Here is a 22400-nt window from a genome sequence, read left to right as displayed (position 1 = left end):
CATATGAATGCCACCTACTTTTAGGGTCTTTCAGATCCAATTATCACCTTGAACAGTTGGTTGAGAAAAGAGCAAAATAACTTCAGTATAGGAATATAGTAAACCTGTGTTCTCCAATATAGAGTAGCCACTAGCCACGTGAGTGATACAGGTTTGGCTAATCCAAATTGAGATTGTGAAGACTTAATAGGAAACAAAGAATGTAAAATATGTCATTCATAACTCTTACATTAATGACATGGTGAAATGATAATGTTTTCATAGGCTGGGTTAAATAAAATACATTACTTAAATTCACCTGATTCTTTTTAATGTTTAGAATATGGCTACTAAAAAAAATTAAAATTATATGTGTGACTAGCATTTATGACTTAAATTATATTTTATTAGATAGCTTTGTTTCAACAAATGGATTAATCAATAATGTATTTTAGGTATAACTTTCAATATTAGATTGCTCTTGATTTTTCCTTTTCTTTAGTATAATTCTGTTTATTTTATAAATTCTTAATGATGAGAGACCTTTGAAATTATTTTCAGCTTTTTAAGCATGTATTTTTAGGTTATTAAGTTTAATCGATAGAAATTATATATAGTTACGTTAAACAGCATAATGTTTTGATATATGTATACATCGAGAAATTATTAAATCAAGCTAAGTAATATATTCATCACCTCACATACTTATTTTTTTTAATGCTGAGAATATTTAAGTTCTACTCTCTTGGCAATTTCCAGGTATGTATTATACCATCAACTGTAGTCACCAAGCTGTATAATAGATTTCCAGAACTTTTTCAGCCTAACTGAAACTTTGGAAGCTTTTACCAACATCTTTCCAATTACTTCTATCTCCTAGCTCCCGGTAACCTCTATTTGCTTTCTGCTTCTATTGAGTTGGACTCTTTCAGATTCCACATGTAAGCGAGATCAGGCAGTATTTGTCTTTTGGTGCCAGCTTGTTTCACTTAGCATAACATCCTCTAGGTTCATAGTTGTTGCAAACGACAGTATTTTTTTCTTTTTTAAAGGCTCAAGAGTATTTAATTATATATAGTATATGTATTACATATAAATATGTGTGTATGCATGTTTGTATACACAACGTATTTTCTTTATTCATTCATCATTGATGGACGCTTCAGTCGATCTCTGTTGGTTTATTCTTAAAATCTTTTAAAGACTTTTTGGAGAAAATTACTATTAGAAAAGAAGACATGCTACTTTGCTGCTTATTACTTCTTAGTTAGTTTTTCTTTACAAGTCTGTATTTCTTTTCCCCCAGTAGTAATTTCATCCTGCCTTTTACCTTCCAGAATTCTTCATATCCATGTGTGATCGTCTTTAAACACAAACTAAACAAAGCAAAGGCAACATATATAAAAAGTTGACCCCATCCATGTTCAATGAACCATCAAATAATTCCCCAAACTATATCATTCTAATCCTCTCTTATGCCTTGCTTTTTTTTTTTTGGTTCCAGTATGCCTATAAGCAGCACATTGGAATCACCTGGGAGCATTTAAAGTACAATTTTTCATGGGTAGGGCGTCAGGGTGAGCATGGTGATTGGAAACAAGAGTTAAAACTGCACGTCGTCATAATGTGAATAGTCTAGACTTGGATTTCATTTTTTGAAAAATTACAAAGATATTTAGGACAAAAACTTTTTTTTTATTTCCACATAGAATATTTAAGAAGGCTCTGCTGTCTATAATCAGATTTTAGCGGAAGTTTTAAAGTAATAAAAATACCAACACAGTACTAACTAGGAAAAAATATTAAGATGTGGTGCTAAGATACTGCTACTAAAAATTCTCAAGAATAAACCTTCTATCTCAGAAGTAGCTCATACAGAAATAAGAGTACACTAAATTTTTTATGTATATTATTTTTTCCAGTAGGGAAAATGCACTCTGTATTTCAATACAGACTTTAGTCAGAAGTCTAAAAGAAAGCCAGCAAATACGCTGATAGAATGAATTCCATGCCTCTCCCTGTCTCCCACTTCAGTCTTTCCATAGTTGGGAAAGAGGACTAGGCATTTGCTTTCTAGTGTAGTATACTAGATGGTGTTTATTTTTAAATAAAATATACCTTTACTTCTTCTAATGAAATATCAAAACATGAAATAATAAACTTTATTTTCTTTTTCTTTTTTTGTTTTCTTGTGATGGAGCCTCGCTTTGTTGCCCAGGCTGGAGTGCTGTGGTGTGATCTTGGCTCACAGCAGCCTCCACATCCAGGGTTCAAGCGATTCTCCTGCCTCAGCCACCAAGTAGCTGGGATTACAGGCGTGCACCACTGTGCCTGGCTAATTTTTGTATTTTTAGTATAAATGGTTTCACCGTGTTGGCCAAGCTGGTCTCAAACTTCTGAGCTTAAATGATCTGCCTGCCTCGGCCTCCCACAATTCTGGGATTACAGGTGTGAGCCACCACACCCATCCAGAGTAAACTTTGTTAACAACGTTTTATTGATCACAGCATGTCCACGTTCAGATATTTATTAGCGCTTTATATATGGTGTAGACATCTGCTTTCATAGCAATATTTTGTCTGTACTTGAGGACATTGTAAATGTTTGTACAGTCTTCTGAGAATCGCAAGAGTGCAAACTTATTGGGAACCAGGAAATGGATGATGCTTCAGTTAAAGAAAAAAGAAGAGTTTTTGGCTTGTACACTTAAAACATAAATATAAAATTGGAATTCTAGAGCAGTTTCTTGAGGGAAGAAGCAGAAAGGTCAAAAACTTCTGGTGACAGCAGAAAAAGGTAATCCCTTTTGTAAGATCTAAGAGATGATCCTTGCATCCATGAATCTCGGTTAACAGAAAGGTCAGTGAGTAGTTTACTGACTGTCTCAAGGGTTTTAGCTACATAATGCCGCGCATCCACATGTTCCTAGATATTTATAGAATGGGTATAGGATGGAAACAATTGTCTGATTTATTTTAGGCTCTTTATCTTTTCATCTGGATATATTTGGCATCATGTAAGCAATCTTACTTAACAGACATATCATAAGTTATCCTGCTCATATCTTTGCAAGCAAATAAAATTATTCCTTTTCGAATTAAAAACGTTCAGTGAGCATTATGTGTTTTACCTGTTAATCTTCCAGGATTACCCTTCCATATAAATTATGGAGTTGTAATGGTAGTTTTTTTTCTTTTGCCCAAATTCAGGTTATTTTGGATTTTTACTGCAAAGAAGGTTTTTGAGAAATAGCAAAATTAAAAAGTAGTGTTCATCTTCAACATGTTACTCTTATCCATAGCTAATTAATTTGTAATGTATTTTTGATGCATGAGCTTTGTATCTATTATGGTATTTGAAAGTTTTCCCATATTTTTGTGACCATTTATTGAATGCACACATGTTGATAATAAAGCCATTCATCATTTTTAAAGTGAAAATTCTGTCTGCATAACCTTACCTCCTCATATATTCTTACACATCCTAAAGGAAGTTCAACCACAAATAACAGCAGAGTGCCCCAGTTTTTTCCAGTTTCCTTACCAGTTTTGACATATTTCTGCTACAGCCCTTATTCTATTATTTTATTTACTGTTAATTCCTGTTTCACTGCAGAAACAGTGTCTCAGTCCTTTTTACATCTTCACTGCATACCATGGTGTTCAGTAAATATTTGTTTGTTCAAGGATGATTATTTCATAATAAAACAGAAGCCTGAGGACTGAATAGATGAAACAGGATTTTCTGTCTAATCCTGAATGAAGGTCTTGCTTCCTAGTATTCCATTCTGACAGCTTTGTCTATAGATTCTATATACTTCTTTGATTTGATTAATTCTGCTTGCTGGCCCAAGCACTGAATTCATATTGGTTCCTGCCGCTTTCCTTATACAAAAAGTAATAGCTCAAGTCCTAAAACCAGCTGGGGCACATGTATCTCAGGAATTGAACACCTTTGGAAACCTTTTATTGTATGATCCTTTAGAGCAGCAACTGTACAAATTTCGAAACTCTGTAAACATCCATTGCATTTTGGTGTGATAAACTGTTAAACATAGTATTTTTAATAAGCAAAACTTAAAAGTATGCAACTCCTTTAAAACCCTGAAAAAACTACCTTTTGGGACACTATTAATGAAGTTTGTCTGAAACCACCTTTTATTTTTCTGGCACATAAGGTAATGTCCTAAGAATCAAGAGAGTAAGAGCAGAATAACTGGTTCTAACTAGGAAATAGGCCTCTGAAAAAAACTGCAAGCAAGTCTTTATGTGTATCAAACAAGCAGAAATAGAAAAAGTAAGGAGTTTTGAGATTATAGCTAAGGTTTACATTGTCATAATCAAATTACCTTAAGAGGGCCTATTATAAATTATTAAACAAAACTTAGACACACTGATTTGACATAAAACTGTCTTTAGAAAGAAAGATATTACTGCATCACACTACTTTTATTTGTCTATTAAGAGATATAAATGACAGATAGCAATTCTCTCCATTGACAATTTCATGATTAAGAAGTATTAAATTGGTACTCTCAGCTGACCTTAAATGTGTGCTTTCATGGCATTTTAATCCCAGAGTCATCATTATCAGATGTATTTAGTAGGCACGGGAAGTATATAAGACACCTGGGGAAACACGTGATAACGTGGGAATTTGTTGTTGACTTTAAACGGTAATTCATAATATGGAACTCTAGATAATTTGAAACATTAGTCTTCAAGCTGAATATTTTTGTATAATTATATTAAGTAATTATTAATTGAAAATTTATTCAGCAATATTTAGAGTCTTCTACCTAATGTGATCTATTAATCTTGTGGTAGTTTTCTATATTCTGAGGAAGTCTGACGATGCAGAGTTTTGGAATTTGAAAATGTTTGAAATGTTCTTCAAGCATTTTAAATTTTTTTTAAAAAACAACTTTCAGAAAAATTTTGGCATTAAATTCACTTCTCCAGAAATTCAAGACCAGTCTTGATTCCCTGGAAAATTGCCCCATTTTTCTGTTTTGAATATTTTGCAACATAACTACAATGAAGTAATTTGAGTATTTTAAACTTGGTACAATGCCTCATTCCCCACATCCAAGTCATTTAAATTCTTTCCTCAGTGCCTGTTTTCCACCAGATTGTGTCCAAGTTCAGCAGTTTAGTCCAAAAGCTCAGTATCAACTGAACTTTTGACTCACATAAATGATTTTCAATAAATGTAATTAAATTTATATTAGAAGATTAGACCTGGTCAGAGAGATTTCCATTTCAATTATTAGAAAATAATATTTCAGGTCTAAGGATTGAAAAGTATTTCCAACCTTTAACTGGAACATTTTTTGTCTTAATTAGAGTACATCTATTTACTTTTAGGCTTCCAGACTTTCCGTATGAAAAACAAGCTTTGGGTTTGAATTTTTAATCCCCCCCAAAAAAACAGAGTGAAATAGGACAGCATGAGTTGTTCTTGCCCACAGTTCTTTTCTATTTGTACTATGTTTATCTTCATATACTGAAAATTGTTCCTTTTTCTGCATTGAAGTGTTGATGTGCCAAACAAATTGAATTTCTCTTTCCTACCACATTTCTACTGGTGGGGACTGAAAGTTTCTCTGGATTTCCTTGTTGCTGTTGTTTGTGCTGTGAAATTATTCAGCATTTCTAGATGTTAACATTTTAACCTTCTTTTAGTTAATCTCAAATTTTTTTTCCAGACATAATATTGAAATTATGTTTAAATGGAATCAGAAGGGAATTTATATCCAGTACATTTATATACAAAATAGATGGCATAGTTTGAACATATGAGTTTATATAAAAGTTGTATTTTATTTGATTTGAAAACTTTCTAAGTTTTACTTTTTATTCTGCCAAATAATCTATATTGATATTAAAAATAGTTACAATGGATATGTTCATTTTATGTGAGCAAATGGGAGATGCCCACATTATGTTAGTATATTTTTCAAACCTGTTTCTCAATTTAGTTATATGTATACTGTCTAATATGATTGCAGGTAAGTATTGACATTAACAATGACCATTTACAGATGTAAGTTCATGGAAAAATACTTTTTTGTGTCTTGTTTTCATTTTTGCTTTATTAGTAAATTTTAAGGTCATAAATGAACAGATTTTTCTGTGCACTGATAACAGAATAGATACAAAATAATTTTTCTTAGCCAATGAGCGTGTTTGATTTGTCTAACATCTGTCTTCAACACTAGCAATTTCTGTGCTCTCCAACCAAAGAACTGCTAACATTTGATCTGAGAGTGCTCTAGACCAATGTGGACCTTACTGGTCAGTGGCCCGTTAGGAACTGGCTGCACATAGGAGGTGAGCGGCAGGCCAGTGAGCATGACCGCCTGAGCTCCACCTGCTATCAGATTAGCAGTGGCATTAGATTCTCACAGAAGCACAAACCCTACTGTGAACTGCACATGCGAGAGATCTAGGTTGTCCACTCCTTAGGAGAATCTCACTAATGTCTGATGATCTGAGGTGGAACACTTTCATCCCAAAACCATCCTCACCCAACCCCATTCCATCTGTGGAAAAGTTGTCTTCCACGAAACTGGTTCCTCGTGTCAAAAAGGTTGGGGACCACTGCTCTAGACTTACAGCATGGTGGGGCCAGTGTTTCTCAAATGTAAGCGAACATCACTAGCAGCCAGTTAACCTAGGGTTCTTGATAAAATGCAGATTGCAGAGATATAATACAGACCTAATAAAACCTGAACTCCGATTAAATCTATTGGCTCTTCTTACACATATTAAGCTTGAAAACATCAGTTTACAGCTGTTAGTGGTAGAGAGGTAGGATTTGTTACTGGGGAAATACTGGGACATGAAAAATAGTCAAAATTTCAATGACTTGAAAAGTGAGAATGGCACTATGAATGTTTAAGGACAAACATCCTGCATATACAAATCTGGAATGATCTTCAGTGGTAGCTAAATGATCTAGTTATGCATAATCTGTAAAGAAACCCTATAGCTTTATAGCAAACATAGCTGTACTTTGGATTACATCTTATGTATAAAACAAAAATATGTTTTACTATATATTAAACATATGAAGTATAATACTTATAATTCATAGGTAAGATATAGTGTAAAAATATTTCAAATATGTAGGTTGTATATGTAACTAGATACTCAAACTCTGGCCTGATTTTAATTACATTTAGCACTTCAACATTTAAAATAAATTGTTTTTGCTTTAATTTTCTTTAATACTTATTAGATGTAAGTACTTTTGTTCTTTTGTTGGTAGCTCTATAAAGGTTGATATAGAAGCCACCACTAAATAATACATTATGAAGATAAAAATAGTTTTCTATAATCTGAAGATACTGAAAATAAAATAGAATTTTGAATTCCATACGCTTTTAAAATATCAACTCTAAATTGCTTTCATATGTATATACTGAAAATAAACTTACTAAAACTGAGCTGAACTAAGTCTCTTAAATATTTAAAAAAACATTTTTTAGATTTAAATTGAGAAATATCTGCTGAAAACTTAAAAATGAAACTATTTGTTTTAGAAATATATAATAAACAATTGAAAATTGTTCACATGTACAATTTGAAATGTCCCCTTTCAGTATGTCTCTGTCTTGTACAAAGCATAGTAACCCATTTCTAAAATTTTTAGCTAATAAAATATGGCTATAGTGCTTACTGCAGCAACTGAGTTACATATAATAAGTATGAGAAAACATTTAAACATCAAATTCCAATAATTAATGTGTCACTTCATTCTAGAAAAGTTGTAGCAATTGAATAAATGGTTGTATATGTAACTAGATACTCAAACTCTGGCCTGATTTTAATTACATTTAGCACTTCAACATTTAAAATAAATTGTTTTTGCTTTAATTTTCTTTAATACTTATTAGATGTAAGTACTTTTGTTCTTTTGTTGGTAGCTCTATAAAGCTTGATAAAGAAGCCACCACTAAATAATACAAATAATGCACCCTGTGCTGGAAGCCATTTTTGAATTTTGTTGATAGATGGAAGTTGCAGAGACATACTACTACAGGAAAACCTTCCTAAGTTTATGTAAGTCCTTATATAAAACTGATGAAAGATACATTTATCCACAACACATTTTCAGAAAGCAGATTTTATTTCCTCTTCTGTGTAAGAAGAATAGCAGACTTATATAATTTACTGGAAATGTATACATAAAATTTAAGTCATAATCAAATTTAGGATGAACTGATGTAGAACACAAATTGTGGCCAGAGAAGAAACAACCTCTTTTAGAGAAAGATCTATATCATGTTCACAACCTCATCCTCAGCATCCAGCACTGCTCCTGATCCATGGGAGTAGCTCATCTGGCAGGTGTCTAATAAATATGGATGAAAGAATGTAAGAATCATTGCTTTAGATATGCAGATGGCTACAGACAGCTTTAGATTGCACATCAGTTTAGCCTCATCAGTTTGGCATTTTAATCTTGTGGCTCAGCTTCCTTTTTTTATCCTAAACAAGACCTCGCTCACCTCTTGCACAGATTATTCCAATAGTCTGATTCCCTTAATTCCAAATCGTTTCTCTTCCACCACCACCACCTCAAATTCATTCTACACATAGCTACAGTATTGTTTAAGTCACTCTATGGTTCAAAACTCTCCCGTGGTTTCCTTTTGCCTTTGAAAGCAATGCAGACTTTACCACAAGGTACATATTCTGATGTTTCCTTACAGCTTTGAATTTACCTTTGTCATTCTCATTGAAATCGACAGTTTGTCAGGTTTTATTGTCCTGTTTTGCGTGAATAACATGCCTTTTGTTATACCAGCACTTTGCATAAACTTTTCTACTTTCTGTAATATTCTTCCCCTTTCTTTCCCTAACATCTACTGATTCTATCAATTTGAAATTTGCTGCATGTACAGATGTCCTCAGACAAAATTCACAGGTCCAGCATTCCTATCATATAAGTCATCGCACTGTACTTTTACCGTTGGAACTAACTATGTCACTGGTGCTGACACAAAATATAATTTTATTCTTTCATAATAAGCCAGTTGACCAGATTAAGATTCTTGTCAATTCTTGGCCGGGTGTGGTGGCTCATGCCTGTAATCCCAGCACTTTGGGAGGCCGAGGTGGGCAGATGACAAGAGATCGAGAGATCAAGACCATCCTGGCCAACACAGTGAAACGCCACCTCTACTAAAAATACAAAAATTAGCTGGGCGGGGTGGTGCACGCCTGTAGTCCCAGCTACTCGGGAGGCTGAGGCAGGAGAATCAGAATCGCTGGAACACGGGAGGCGGAGGTTGCAGTGAGCCGAGATCACACCACTACATCTCAAAAAAAAAAAAAAAAAAAAAAAAAAAAAAAGATACATCCTTACAAGCAAATATATTTTCAAAAAAGATACATCCTTACACACAAATATATTTTCACATGGACTGTTAAATTTTATGATGATTTCATTATAAATTTATATGAGATTTGTGATTAAGAGAAAATCAAATAATCAAATTTAGAAAATATTTTTCTATTTCTATAAAAAATGTTTCCAAGCACTAGCCCAAAGTATTGCCCTTATGGCTATTACAAATTCTATTAAATAAACTATCCTTCATATCAAATATCTACATTAAGTCCTACATCCACTGTACTCTAAGAGAGGGAAAGTGTTAGTATTTTAAGATTTTTGGCAGGTTTTCCAGAAAGTCGTTTTCCTTGGGGAGGATAAGTGTGCTGTGTCTGGGAGAGGAGTTGATGATTGGGGGAGGATGGGAAGGAGTCCTTTCCTGTGGGATGGCTGACAGGTAAAGATTGAAGGTGAGGTAATTAGCAAAGTTCCGTGAGAGGAGAGGTGCTTCTAGGGCAGTTCTTGAGATGAATCTGTAAGTGATATCCCCATTTGTACACTAGTGTAATAGGTTTCCATTTAAAATGAAATTGAAATATAATGAGGCAAATTTGATGTCTGCCAAGTTTGTTAAAGCAGAGTCCTACATTTACTCACACTTCTCAACTGAGCCAATACAATGTAGAACTGTGAAAAGACTAGAATATGTTTGTATTTTCTCTCTCAGTTACAGTAGGTAGCAAACAAACATGTATATGTATTTGAAAACTCTTTTATAAATAAATTCCTCCTAGGGATTTATGCTACCATCATACCTGTATAATAATTACCTAATAACTAATTTTTAATGAGGTCAAAACAATGAGTTAAGGCCTGTGTTCAGTTAGTAATATTGTCTTTTCATGATATTAAATTTATTTCCTTTCTGCTGACCAACCATTTTATAAATGTCTATTTACTTACATACATGTATGCAGATATATAAATACACATCACCACATAACTGCATGTATAAAGCAGAAGTAAGAGGTGGTAAAGAGCAAAGTTGCTGTGTTTTATTGCAGGGGAAATGTAAAAGAAAAATAAACACCTTAAAGGACATTTTTCTTCCTGATTATGGGTTGATAATTCTACTGAGTTTTCTTCAAAATGATGATAACTTTCAATATAAACTGGAAAAATATTAAACAAGGATACATCATTCAAATATTGGTCAATAGCTTCATTATGAAACTCATGCTTTGCATGCGATCACTGACTTTTCTTTTTGGGAATTATAACAACTTTGTACGAAGTACATACTTTTACTCAAAGATACATTTAAATGATAACGCTATTCCTAGTGGTACAAGGTCAGAAAGCCATATTAACTACTTTATCAAATGTACTATCCAGAATAGCTGCCTCTTCACTATTTTTTTTTTAAATAAGAAGCCAGTGTTCATGTGAGAATGTTTTTAAAATCAGATATTAGCTTCCAACATAAATTAAGCATTAATATGTGCCAGTCTCCTAAAGGATCATATATATGAATTCTTGACTTACTGAACAACAATCTCTTGACAGTACTTTCTTTGAACTTGGTTGAAACATATTTTTCTTTTCTCAATAAATTATTTATAGAATATGGAAACTCATACCCAATGGATGTCTATCAATACCTTTACAAATTACATGTGGTTTTCAAAGTAATTTTTCAAACGTTTTCATTTATAAGTAGAAAGACTGGAAAGATGGAATTTCCCTCCTTTATGTTCTTGTAAAATCTAGAGATGTGCATACACATCAAAATTTTGCCTCTGCAGTCATTAGACAAGCAATTAATGGGACTCTAGGAGATTGAGAGAAAATGGTCTAAAGTAGGACTTCTCAAGTATGTATCTCATGAGGTGGTCCAATTATTCAGAGCTAGGCAGTCACATTTCTAGGCTGACTCAGATGGGTCATGTTACTTGTGCAGTAGGCTCAGAAATAAACTATGAAATATTCTCTTATTGTTTCACTTTTTAAACATCTAGACCTCTGGCTTATTTGTATAATTAGTTATGTGCTTAATACTATATTACTGATCCTTAAACAAATACTTATGAGACACATTACTAGGTATTGGGGGGGATGAATAGTACTCACTTAAAAGGAACTTATGATATACCTAGAAAAAACAAAATCATAAAAAGATATTTTCCTTAAATGCATATTTGTGTACAGCTAATAACCTAAGGCTTCTTTGGCTCACAAATTTTGTTTGAAAATTCCTACTAGAGAAATATGGTCAAATTGATTTTATTTAGTTTTCCAAAATTACTCCACCAGTGAACACATCTCTAAATTTTTTTTCTATACAAATTTTCTTGAGCACATTTGGGAAGCCCTGGTCTGAGAGGCAAGTGAGGCAAGTGGTGGACATGAGCTCACAGGCCCAGTGACGACATTGCACAACAGTCATTTAAAGTCTCAGCCTTACTTACTCTACTGGTGGTATGTTGTGCAGTTGAGATGGATACTTGCTGAAGGACTCCCAAGCTCCAAGTCTCTAGGGTTTCTTGAGTCATAAATTCTATGCTGCCATTAAGATAGTAAAAATCCTACCGGGGAGAAGTCAATGTGACTTGTTCGATGTCTGTCTAATTCGATTTATTCTATAAGAAAATAGATCGTATTAAATATGTCTAGATATTCATTCTAGAATGCCAGGTAAATAAGTAATTAATTTATAAGTTCGGGTTTGAAGTTACTTTATCTATATTTAACATATCAGAATATTCATATATCTAAAAAGTATTAGTACAGCGAGTTAAATTTTGTTTTGTTTTTGAAAAGTAATTTTATACACTTATTACACTAGAACGGCATAACATTTCTGCCAAATGTAGAGGTGAAGAATTCCCAGGTTGAGGTAAATGGGTTGATAGAAGTCTCTAAACATTTCATTGAATTTGTTCTTCCTTGAAATTTACCCATTCTACAGAAGTCAGTGTGACTTGTTTGATGTCTGTCTAATTAAATTTCTTCTATAAGAAAATAGACCTTATTAAATATGTCTAGATATTTATTCTAGAATATCAGGTAAATAAGTATTTGATTTATAAGTTTGTGTTGAAAGTTAATTTATCTATAATTAACAAATCAGAATATTCATATATCTATAAAAGTATTAGCACAGTGAGTTAAATTTTGCTTTGTTTTTGAAAAGTAATTGTATAAACTTATTACTCTGGAACAGCATAACATTTCTGCCAACTATAGAGCTGAAGAATTCCCAGGCTGAGGTAAATGGGTTGATAGAAATCTCTAAACATTCAGTGAATTTGTTCTTCCTTAAAATGTACCCATTCTACAGCAATATATAAAGTTTACTAATTCATGACTCTGCTCTATAATTAATGTTTACTTTATATTCATTTCAAATTTTCTTAATTGCTTTTGTTTAATCTTCAGAGAATTTGGACTGTCAAGTTATTTTTTCTGCTATTAGTTTTACCTTTTGTATTTAGAATGATAGGAAAGATGTTGGAAATGCTAATAATGTGCCAGTATCTTTGTATAGTCTCGGTTGGATTTTAAAGAGTTTTTAGTATATATTCCTTTGATTGGACATACAACTGTAATTGGCAAATTTTTCTCATAATAATGATCCCTCCCTCACACGCGTGATCTCTTCATTATCTGCCCTAGCAGACTGATAATTCAATGAGCAAAATAATCTTAAAGTTGAGTGGTCTTTTCCTGTGGTTCTTTCATTCACGTTGACTTTTTCCTTATCATTTTCATTCATGTTGACTTTTCCTTATCATTCACATAAGCCCCTAGATAGTAGTCCTCAAGTTTTATTTTCTATCAGAATCAGGTGGTGTGCTTGTTTAAAGCTTCATTCACAAAACTTCCGATTTAGTGGAATATACATTGTACCTGAGGAATGTGGAGTAAACTCTTTTTGCAGACATAAATTGGGGAAAATTGAATTGTAAATAATTGGAGAATGAATTTGTGCCACAGGAAATGAGGCTGGTTCCTAGGCTATAAGAATTGATATGGCAGAATATGTTCCAGCAACCATGTGATTGGCATTAGTCTTTGTCTATGTGATAGAAGCATCTGTAGTGCATTCTGGCATAGGAAGAAGAGAAAGTGCAATCTATTGCTTGCTGCAAGAAAATTACTGACTGAATTCCCAGATTCTTTATTCTTATTTATTCTGGACATTATCGTAGAAAAAAAAAAAAAAGAAGTATTTTTTAATCTAGAATTTTACCCTAAACCAAAAGGTATACAGTTTAAACAGTAGTTAAATGTAAGAAGGAAAAAAAATTGCAAAAGTTAAGAAATCTTAACTTTCTGTCTTTAATTTACCACTTACCAAATTGTATAACCTTGCACAAGTCACCTTGCTTTTTTGACCCTTAGTTTCAAAATCAATTAAATGGATTAGATGATATCAAAAATTGCCTTCCAACAATTATAGACTGAATTTGGATGTAAGGGGGAGATTAGTCACTGTAATTTATTATCTCCTTATTTTTTAGAAGAAAGGCATCTAGTCTTATAAAAATTCTGGTATGAAGCTAAAGGAATGTAAAGCTACAAATAACTATATTCATCCCTCAGTACATATGGGGCGTTGGTTACAGGATCACCCACGTATACCCAAATCTGTGCATACTAAAGTCTCACAGTCGGTCCTGGGGAACACATGTGTCTGAAAATTTACCCTGTGCATGTGCTTGCTCTGCACCTCACGAATACTATATTTTTGATCCATGTTTGGTTGAAAAAAAAAATCCATGTATAAGTGTATCCATGCAGTTCAAACCTGAGTTGTTCATGGATCAACTGTAATTTCGACACAGTTTACTACACACTGCGTATTACTGTTTCCCATGATTTCCTTCTTGGGCACACAACTATTGGCAAACTTTTCATTTTTATACTTATAACCCACCTACCTAAAATATTCCTGAGTTTGGTTGAACCTGTAATACAATATGTAATTGAACAAATAAAACTCAGAAGGAATTTTGCTGGTATAGAACAGAGAATGTATATGCCATTTTTATCCTTCAGAGCTAGAAGTCTCCAAAAGCAAACCAAAACAATCACCCCAAATTAAATAGAATATCAAACTATTTATGTTCTGTGAAGACAACATCATACATTTTTCCCCAAGGAGAGGACACCCGACATTTAGAAGGGGATGTTCCTGCAACATGCCCAGAGAGGAGAAGGAAGTGTAAAGAAAAGGTATTTTCTCAAAGTCCAATAGCATAACATGGCACATGATTGAAAAGTCTATCAGGGTTTGATTGCTATGCCTACATCTGAATATTTCTCTGAAAGCATAATATGAGTCATATAATAAAACGAAACATAAGAGACACTTACTTATAAGCTCTCCCTTAGTTGCAGAAACTTGATGATGTGTAACATGAATTAAATATCTTTTTTTTTTTTTTTTTTTGACAGAGTCTCACTCTGTTGCCCAGGCTAGCATGCAAGATCCCTGCTCCCTGTAACGTCCACCTCCCAGTTTCAAGCAGTTCTCCTGCCTCAGCCTCCCAAGTAGCTGGGATTACAGGCATGTGCCATTAACCCTGGCTAATTTTTGTATTTTTAGTAGAGACGGGGTTTCGCCATGTTAGCCAGGCTGGTCTCGAACTCTCAACCTCAGGTGATCTGCCCACCTCAGCCTCCCAAAGTGCTGGGATTACAGGCGTGAGCCACTGAACCTGGCCTCTTGTAATTCGTTTGTGCTCAAGTGCTTTGCATGCATGGCTATACGCTAGTGATGGAATGGGAGCTTTTAAAATAACAGCATAGGTTTAGTGTTAAGCCTTTTCTGGGAAGTAGGAGAGCAGAGCAAGAGTGAGTGTACATTAAACCATATGTACCCATTTAAAAGTTTATAATTGAATTTTATTTATTCCATACTGTTTTTTTCCTCGTTGTCCTGCACTTTCTGATTTCCTGCTGTAAAGGGTGTCTGAAGCAACCTGCTCTAGTCTTGAGGAACTTTGGTGACTATTACCCTTTCAGTGCCTGTTGCTCTAAATTTTTCTTTCCCAGGTAAAACAATGTTCCACTAATTTAAAACCTTCTCCAGTGATGGCTTCATGGATTTCTTGTATTTCTTTTCTACTTCAGTATCTAAATGTTCTTTTGGAATCACTGTACTACCAAAGTGATTTTTGCTGCTATTTTAAAATCACATTTGTTCTACATGTCTAATTAAGTTCTGCTTGTCTTCATAAGCATCGGTTATGGGTTACCACGTAACACAGAGCAGAGCATGCTTTCAAGCGTGCAATGATTATTATGGCTATATATTATCTTCTCGTAACATATTTGCTTCATGTCTTGTTGCTCAATATTCAACATTTTCCAAAACATGCCTTTTCTATCCTAATGCATTTAAAAATAAAGCATCAACCAAAACTAGCATTTAACTTTTTCTGAGTGTGGTAGGTTAGAAAGTTGACAGATAAATTAAATCTCCTTGGGTTACACATAATTTTCACTTATAGGAGTATTTTTGTAAGTATTATGAAAATATATTTAAAGCATCAAAACATAGCAGAAAGTCAAAATGAATTTTCATTTGTAGCTTGTAACTTTGTATTCTAAAAAAGCCAAAACACAGGCGACTCATACACACTTTGGAATGGGGTCCTTGAAGCTGCATGGATTTTATAAATAAGAATTATCACAGATAAAGATAAACTGAAAAACCCTCATCAACTGCATGTTTAGAATCAGCATTTTTAAGTGCATGTAATTCAAAAATTACTTTCAATGATGCCATATGTAAATTAGATCCAGTGTAAAGTGGTTTTTAAAAATCACATAACTTTATGATAATCTTTTGTCATGTACAATTCTTCTAACTGCTGAACATTAGGAAAAACTTCAAAGAATAAGATGTCATACAAATCAACCTGCAGGCTGGGTGTGGTGGCTCACGACTGTAATCCCAGCACTTTGGGAGGCTGAGGCAGGCGAATCACGAGGTTAGGAGTTCAAGACCACCTGGCCAGCATGGTGAAACCCCATCTCTACTAAAAATACAAAAATTAGCTGGGCGTGGTGGTGTGCACCTCTAATCCCAGCTACTTGGGAGGCTGGGGCAGGAGACTTGCATGAACCCAGGAGGTGGAGGTTGCAATGAGCCGAGATCGCACCACAGGACTGCAGCCTGGGCAAGACTTCATCTCAAAAACAAACAAACAAGCAAACAAACAAAAAACAAATCAACCTACTAGTTAAATACTATCTTATGCTGTTAGCCTTCTATTGCTATGCATAGAATGTTATTCTATGTTGCTAGTGTCTAGTTGTTTTGTAATATCACATTGCCTTTTCATGATCTATTGTAATGTATAGAGACCTTCAAAAAAAGACAAAAAATAGATCACTTACATTTCTTAAAATGTAGTATGTTGTATCAATCCTAAATACCTAAAATTTCTTGATTCCTTAACATTTTAATATCATGCATGAACATATTTCACCTTAGGTGCATTATCCTACTAAAATCATCAAACATACTGGATAATAATGTAGGTAATTCATTTGTCTAATCGATTTCATTCAAAATGCTCTTTTCAAAACTTCTCAATTGTTTTCAGAAGTACATGACTACAGCTTAGAAGTATTGTGTTTCTAAAATTGTATTTACAGGTTAATGAGCACTGTAATTTGGTGGAGTTACTGAGTTCTCATATTTAATGCTTACTTTGATTGGAAAATTTTAATTATAGAATGCTGAGGTGATGGTTGAGTGAATCGGATTGTAGATTTTGTGTACAGACACTTGATTCCATACTTCGGAACGTAGATGAATATCACAGTTGCTGTCAAGGCAAGTTGTGCATGTTAAGATGACCCCCACAGTGTGTATCTAACTCTTCAGGCGTCAGTTTTTCTTAATTGGAAGTCACACGTGTCCTAGTAGTAGAAGACTGAGAGGGGAATGTCCTTGATCCATAAAGCTATATTCTCACTCAGAAGTCAGCATAATATATGGAATGCTGATTTTGTAAAAAATAAATAAATAAATACATAGATAAAGTCTTATGTAGCCTGTCCTGCTTCCTTGTGATATAAAGCTTAATCTGGCTCAGAGCTCCAACCCTTGCCATTGTTATGCCATGTCTTTTATCTAGGGTCCCCTCTTTACCTGCTTTTATATACAACACTGTGACATTTCTGTTGGTACCTCATTTGCTTAGGCTATTCATTAATCAGTAAACATTTGGGTCATGAATAAATGAACATTTCCATAAAATTAAATTTAGAAATATTGCTGAGGAGATGAAAATAATTGATGAAGCATTCACATAGTTAAAACATTTGATAGTTTACTTCAGTTACAAGCGCAGAGACTATAGAAAAGGATTTTGATATTCAGTGTACATAATCACAACTAAAATCAAGGGGTACCTCCTTTTCAACCTCTAGCTGATCTTGGAATTTCTTTTCTAGCATATAATGGGGAAACCATAGGGACCAAGGCTCTTTCCTGATCTCAAAGAAGCCCTCTCTCTAGAGAAAAAAGCAAGACCTATAATACTGAAGATTTGAGAAAAAGTTAAATTGTGATAAAACATGCTGATTTCTCACACTGACTTAGGAAAAGCACCTAAACCTCATAAACTAAAATTGTCTTAGGAGTTAATGTTGTAGCAATTTTTGTCCTGGCATTTGGGTGAATGAATGAATTCCATATTTCAGTTTATAGAATAGGATAAACTATCTAGAACTTCAGGTTGCTGCCTAATTTTGACAGCCATTCCCTGTATCTCCCATAGTATTATATTTTACTTAAAAAAATATGGAAGGAAGGAAAGGGCACTCATAAAGATTTCCACAAAGTAATCAAGACTTTGTTCATAGGCCTTGTGAGTCAATGATAAGGTAACCTAAGACACATTTTTGAATAGCTATAAATATAGCATACAGGCTATGCACATTCTATTGCTGGGCAACAGTGGACAGTCGTAAATTCCCAAGGAAACAGAACTTTAAATGAGAAAGGCTACCTTGGAAATGCTCAGGATAAATAAAAAGCAATTACAATGAATAAGCCTGTGTGAGTTCATGGAAGAATATATTTATAATGAATAATTCTTAATTATCCGCTGACTAGGAATATCTGTGTTTTAACGTAGGGAGAAACAGTAACCAACAGATCAGAGGTTTCAGATGACTTGATTGATGGTTTCCTGGCAGCTTGTAAGAAAAGATTCAGGGAAACTTCAAAAAGTAATTATACTTTTTCTGTACATATAAAGAGAAAAATTAGTGTAACCATAAATAAAGTTTTATTTATCCACTCACTCACCTGTGTAAGAAATAATCAATGAGCTTCAACAAAAAAATGTAATTCAGTATGATAGTTTCCTATGTAGTTTATTGTGAGGGAGCACAAGATAAATGACCCTAGGATTCTGTCCATAAGAAACTTACAATACTATGTATAAGAAAATGGCATGTTCGCAAATAAGAAAAACTTACACTGCAAATTGCTAAATGTCATAAGGGAGGCACAGAATAACTTCATGGGAGTTCAGAAGAAAATGCATTTAATGCTAGCTTGCAGTTGGATGGAGGTAAAGCAGGTAAAGAGGGGACCCTAGATAAAAGACATGGCATAACAATGGTTGTTATGATTGTTGGATAACAATCATAGGGTTGGAGCTCTGAGGCAGATTAAACTTTATATCACAATGAAGCAGAACAGGCTACATAAGAGTTTATTTATGTATTTATTTGTTTTATTTTTTTACAAAATCAGCATTCCATATATTATGCTGACTTCTGAGTGAGAATATAGCTTTATGGATCAACCTACTAGTTAAATACTATCTTATGCTGTTAGCCTTCTATTGCTATGCAGAGAATGTTATTCTATGTTGCTAGTATCTAGTTGTTTTGTAATATCACATTGCCTTTTCATGATATATTGTAACATATAGAGACCTCCAAAAAAGATAAAAAGTAGATCATAGATGAAATTTTCATAGAAGACAAATATATTTGATTTTTACTCAGAAAGGCGGGTACTTTGGACATCTGGCATGCGGGGAGGTGTCCCATTCGAATGTAAACAAAAGCACATACGTAACAATATTCCAGAACGTGAGTACTTCAAAGAGTACTTGAATTAGTTTGGTGGAAATTCAGATTGGGCAAGAACAGTTTTGACCACATCGTGTGGAGGAGGAAGGTAGTGGGCTAGGATGACATGTTAAAGAAATCGGGTTGTTTTTGAGGAGAAATAGGGAACCACATATGATTTTTGAGCAGGAGAGAATTGTTTCGATAAGAGACATAAATTTGATGATTTAGAAAAAGTGAGATGTAGAAGAATAATTAGAAAGCTGTTCAATTAATCCAGACAAAATACATATGAGCTAGTGAAATGAAAACGGAAGCCAAGGGAATGGAGAGCAGAGGTAAAGTGAGGGAACATTATGAAGATTGCACTGATAAGACATAGCAAATTCTAATATGTAAATGTGAATGGGATGGAGATTTTTCCCTTAGAATTCCAGGGCAGTAAAGCTAATAGTAATACAAAAGGCAAATAGCTAAGGAGGAACAGATTTTGAAGAGAGGATACTTTCTTCCATTCATAGTATCCACCTGGTTTGAAGTGTTAGTGAACCATTCCAGAATGAACATCCCAATACACAGTTTTAAAGGAGGAACAGTATTTGGACACAGGTTCCTTACTCGCTTATACCATAAATGAATATTGTGGCCTATTATGTGATAGGCACCATGGTATGCTCTGGGGAAATACTGATTAATAAGACACAGCTCCCTCTATCAATGATCTCATATAAGATATATCCATCTAAACAGGAACTTATAATTTTTTACTAGTAACCTAGTATTTGGATATTAATTAAAACAAGTATGGGGATCAGCCTTGGCTGATCAGGGAAAATATGATGGCAGTGAATTCTAGGCAGCTTATGAACCCATAAGAGTTAACAAGACAGAATAGGGAGGGGTAGAGGGAGGCAAAAATGTTCAGAAGAGAGAAGCATCTGTATACAGTATTCAACAAGTAAGTTGCCAAAGCTGGAGAAAGTCACTGGCCCATCATAACAACTAGTTGTCTAAATAGTGAGTTTGGGTAATTCTACGAAGAAAGAGAATTATGAGATCTAGAAGAAAACTGACAGTAGGTGGATCATTTGGAAGTATCCATATAGGATACAATTAGTAGGAGGGAGGAAAAGAAAAAATGGGACAGGGAGACAGAAGCAGCCAAAGAGGTAAGATAACAACTGATTGTCACAAGGAAGATACAGTGTCACCACACCATCTATCACTGTCCCATTTTACAAAGGTAGGGCATCGACTAAAAATTTTCATTGGCATTGGCACAAAAGATAATATAATATTGATACTCAAATAAATTTATGGCATATAAGAATGTGTGTGAGGGAGGGCTTAGAAAAGTTGAAAAAGTTTTGCAAAAAAGGGGAACAGAATATATTTGAATATTTCATAAGTCTTGGTAATAAAAAGAAGAATGAGTAAAGTACACAGTTGGCCAGAAGTACACAAGTGGCACATAAAGGGATGTTCTTTATCACCAATCATTAAGAAAATACAATTCAAAGCCACAATGATATGCCACTTCGCAACATTAGGATGGCTATTGTAAAACAAAATGAAACAAAATAACAAGTGTTGATGAGGATGGGAAAAATTAGGTCCCTTAGACAGAACTGATAGGATTACAAAACAGTGCAGCCTCTGTGGAAAACAGTGTGAATATTTCTTTCTTCTTTTTTCTTTCTTTCTTCTTCTTCTTCTTCTTCTTTTTTTTTTTTTTTGATGGAATTTCGCTCTTTTTGCCCAGGCTGGAGTGCAATGGCGTGATCTCAGCTCACTGCAACCTCTGCCTCTCGGGTTCAAGCCATTCTCCTGCCTCAGCTTCCCTAGTAGTTGGGAAAACAGGCCTGTGCCACCATGCCTAGCTAATTTTTTGTATGTTTAGTATAGACAGGGTTTTGTGATATTGGCCAGGCTGGTCTCGAACCCCTGACTTCAGATGATCCACCCATCTTGGTCTCCCAAAGTGCCCGGATTACAGGCATGAGCCACCATGGCAGCCAGTATGACTATTTCTTTAAAAGTTAAATACACAATTACCACATGACCCAGCATTTCCATCTCTGGGTATATATGCAGAATAATTTATAGCAGGCACTCAAACAGATATTTGTACAGTCATGTTTCTAGCAGCATTATTCACAATAGCCAATTGTTAGAAACAACCCAAATGTCTACAAATGGTTGCATAGATAAAACGTGGTATATGCATATAATGTAATGTTAGCCTTAAAAGGCATGAATTTCTGGTACACTCTACGGTGTGGAGAAATCTTGAAGATATTGTACTAAGTGAAATAAGCCATACAAAGACAAAAATGCATGATTCCACTTATATGAGGTACCTAGAACACTCAAATTCACCAAGAGAGAATGTTGAATAGTACATACCAGAGGCTAGGGGAGGAGATAGAGTTTCAGTTTTAGATGACAAAGGAGTTCTGGAGATGGCTGGTAGTGATGGTTGAACAACAATGTGAATGTCCTTAATGCCACTGAAACATACACCTAAAAATGGTTAAAACATTAAACTTTATATTATGGATATTTAACCGCAATAAAAAAATAAAAAATAAGATGGCAGATTAAGAAATAGAAGGGATGTAAACTTTACAATTTTACAGGAATTATTTGAATTAGAAAAAAATATGTTTTTAAGTTGAGGAGTATTAAAATAAAACAAGGAAAAAGTGATTGGGATGTATCCTCAGAAGAAATCATGCTGGGATCAAGAATACAATTCTTTAAAGCTTGTCTTTTATTAGGCTAATTAAGACATAACCAGGTCGTTAACTAAAACCCCAAATAAGAAGTATGAGAACTATTTAGCTTATTACACCAGATGCAGCATATTTTAATCTGGACAGTTGCTATTTTGTGTGGTTTTTAACAGGTTTATTTGTTACTTATTATTTTTCCATTTGATGAAATAATGTGCTAGGTTTTTGGACAAT

The 22400-nt window shown here is 34.0% G+C and overlaps 1 protein-coding gene across 3 annotated transcripts in view; it reads left to right on the top strand.

Moving 5' to 3' along the window:
• Positions 1-22400, top strand: part of LOC105485513 (cell adhesion molecule 2) — a 1093059-nt gene that overhangs the window by 125885 nt on the left and 944774 nt on the right. The window lies entirely within an intron of this gene.

The sequence above is a fragment of the Macaca nemestrina genome, chromosome 2 (assembly GCF_043159975.1).
Source record: "Macaca nemestrina isolate mMacNem1 chromosome 2, mMacNem.hap1, whole genome shotgun sequence".
Taxonomy (NCBI): Eukaryota; Metazoa; Chordata; class Mammalia; order Primates; family Cercopithecidae; genus Macaca; species Macaca nemestrina.
The sequence above is the reverse complement of the archived record's forward strand: the minus strand, read 5'-3'. Positions and strand labels throughout refer to the sequence as shown.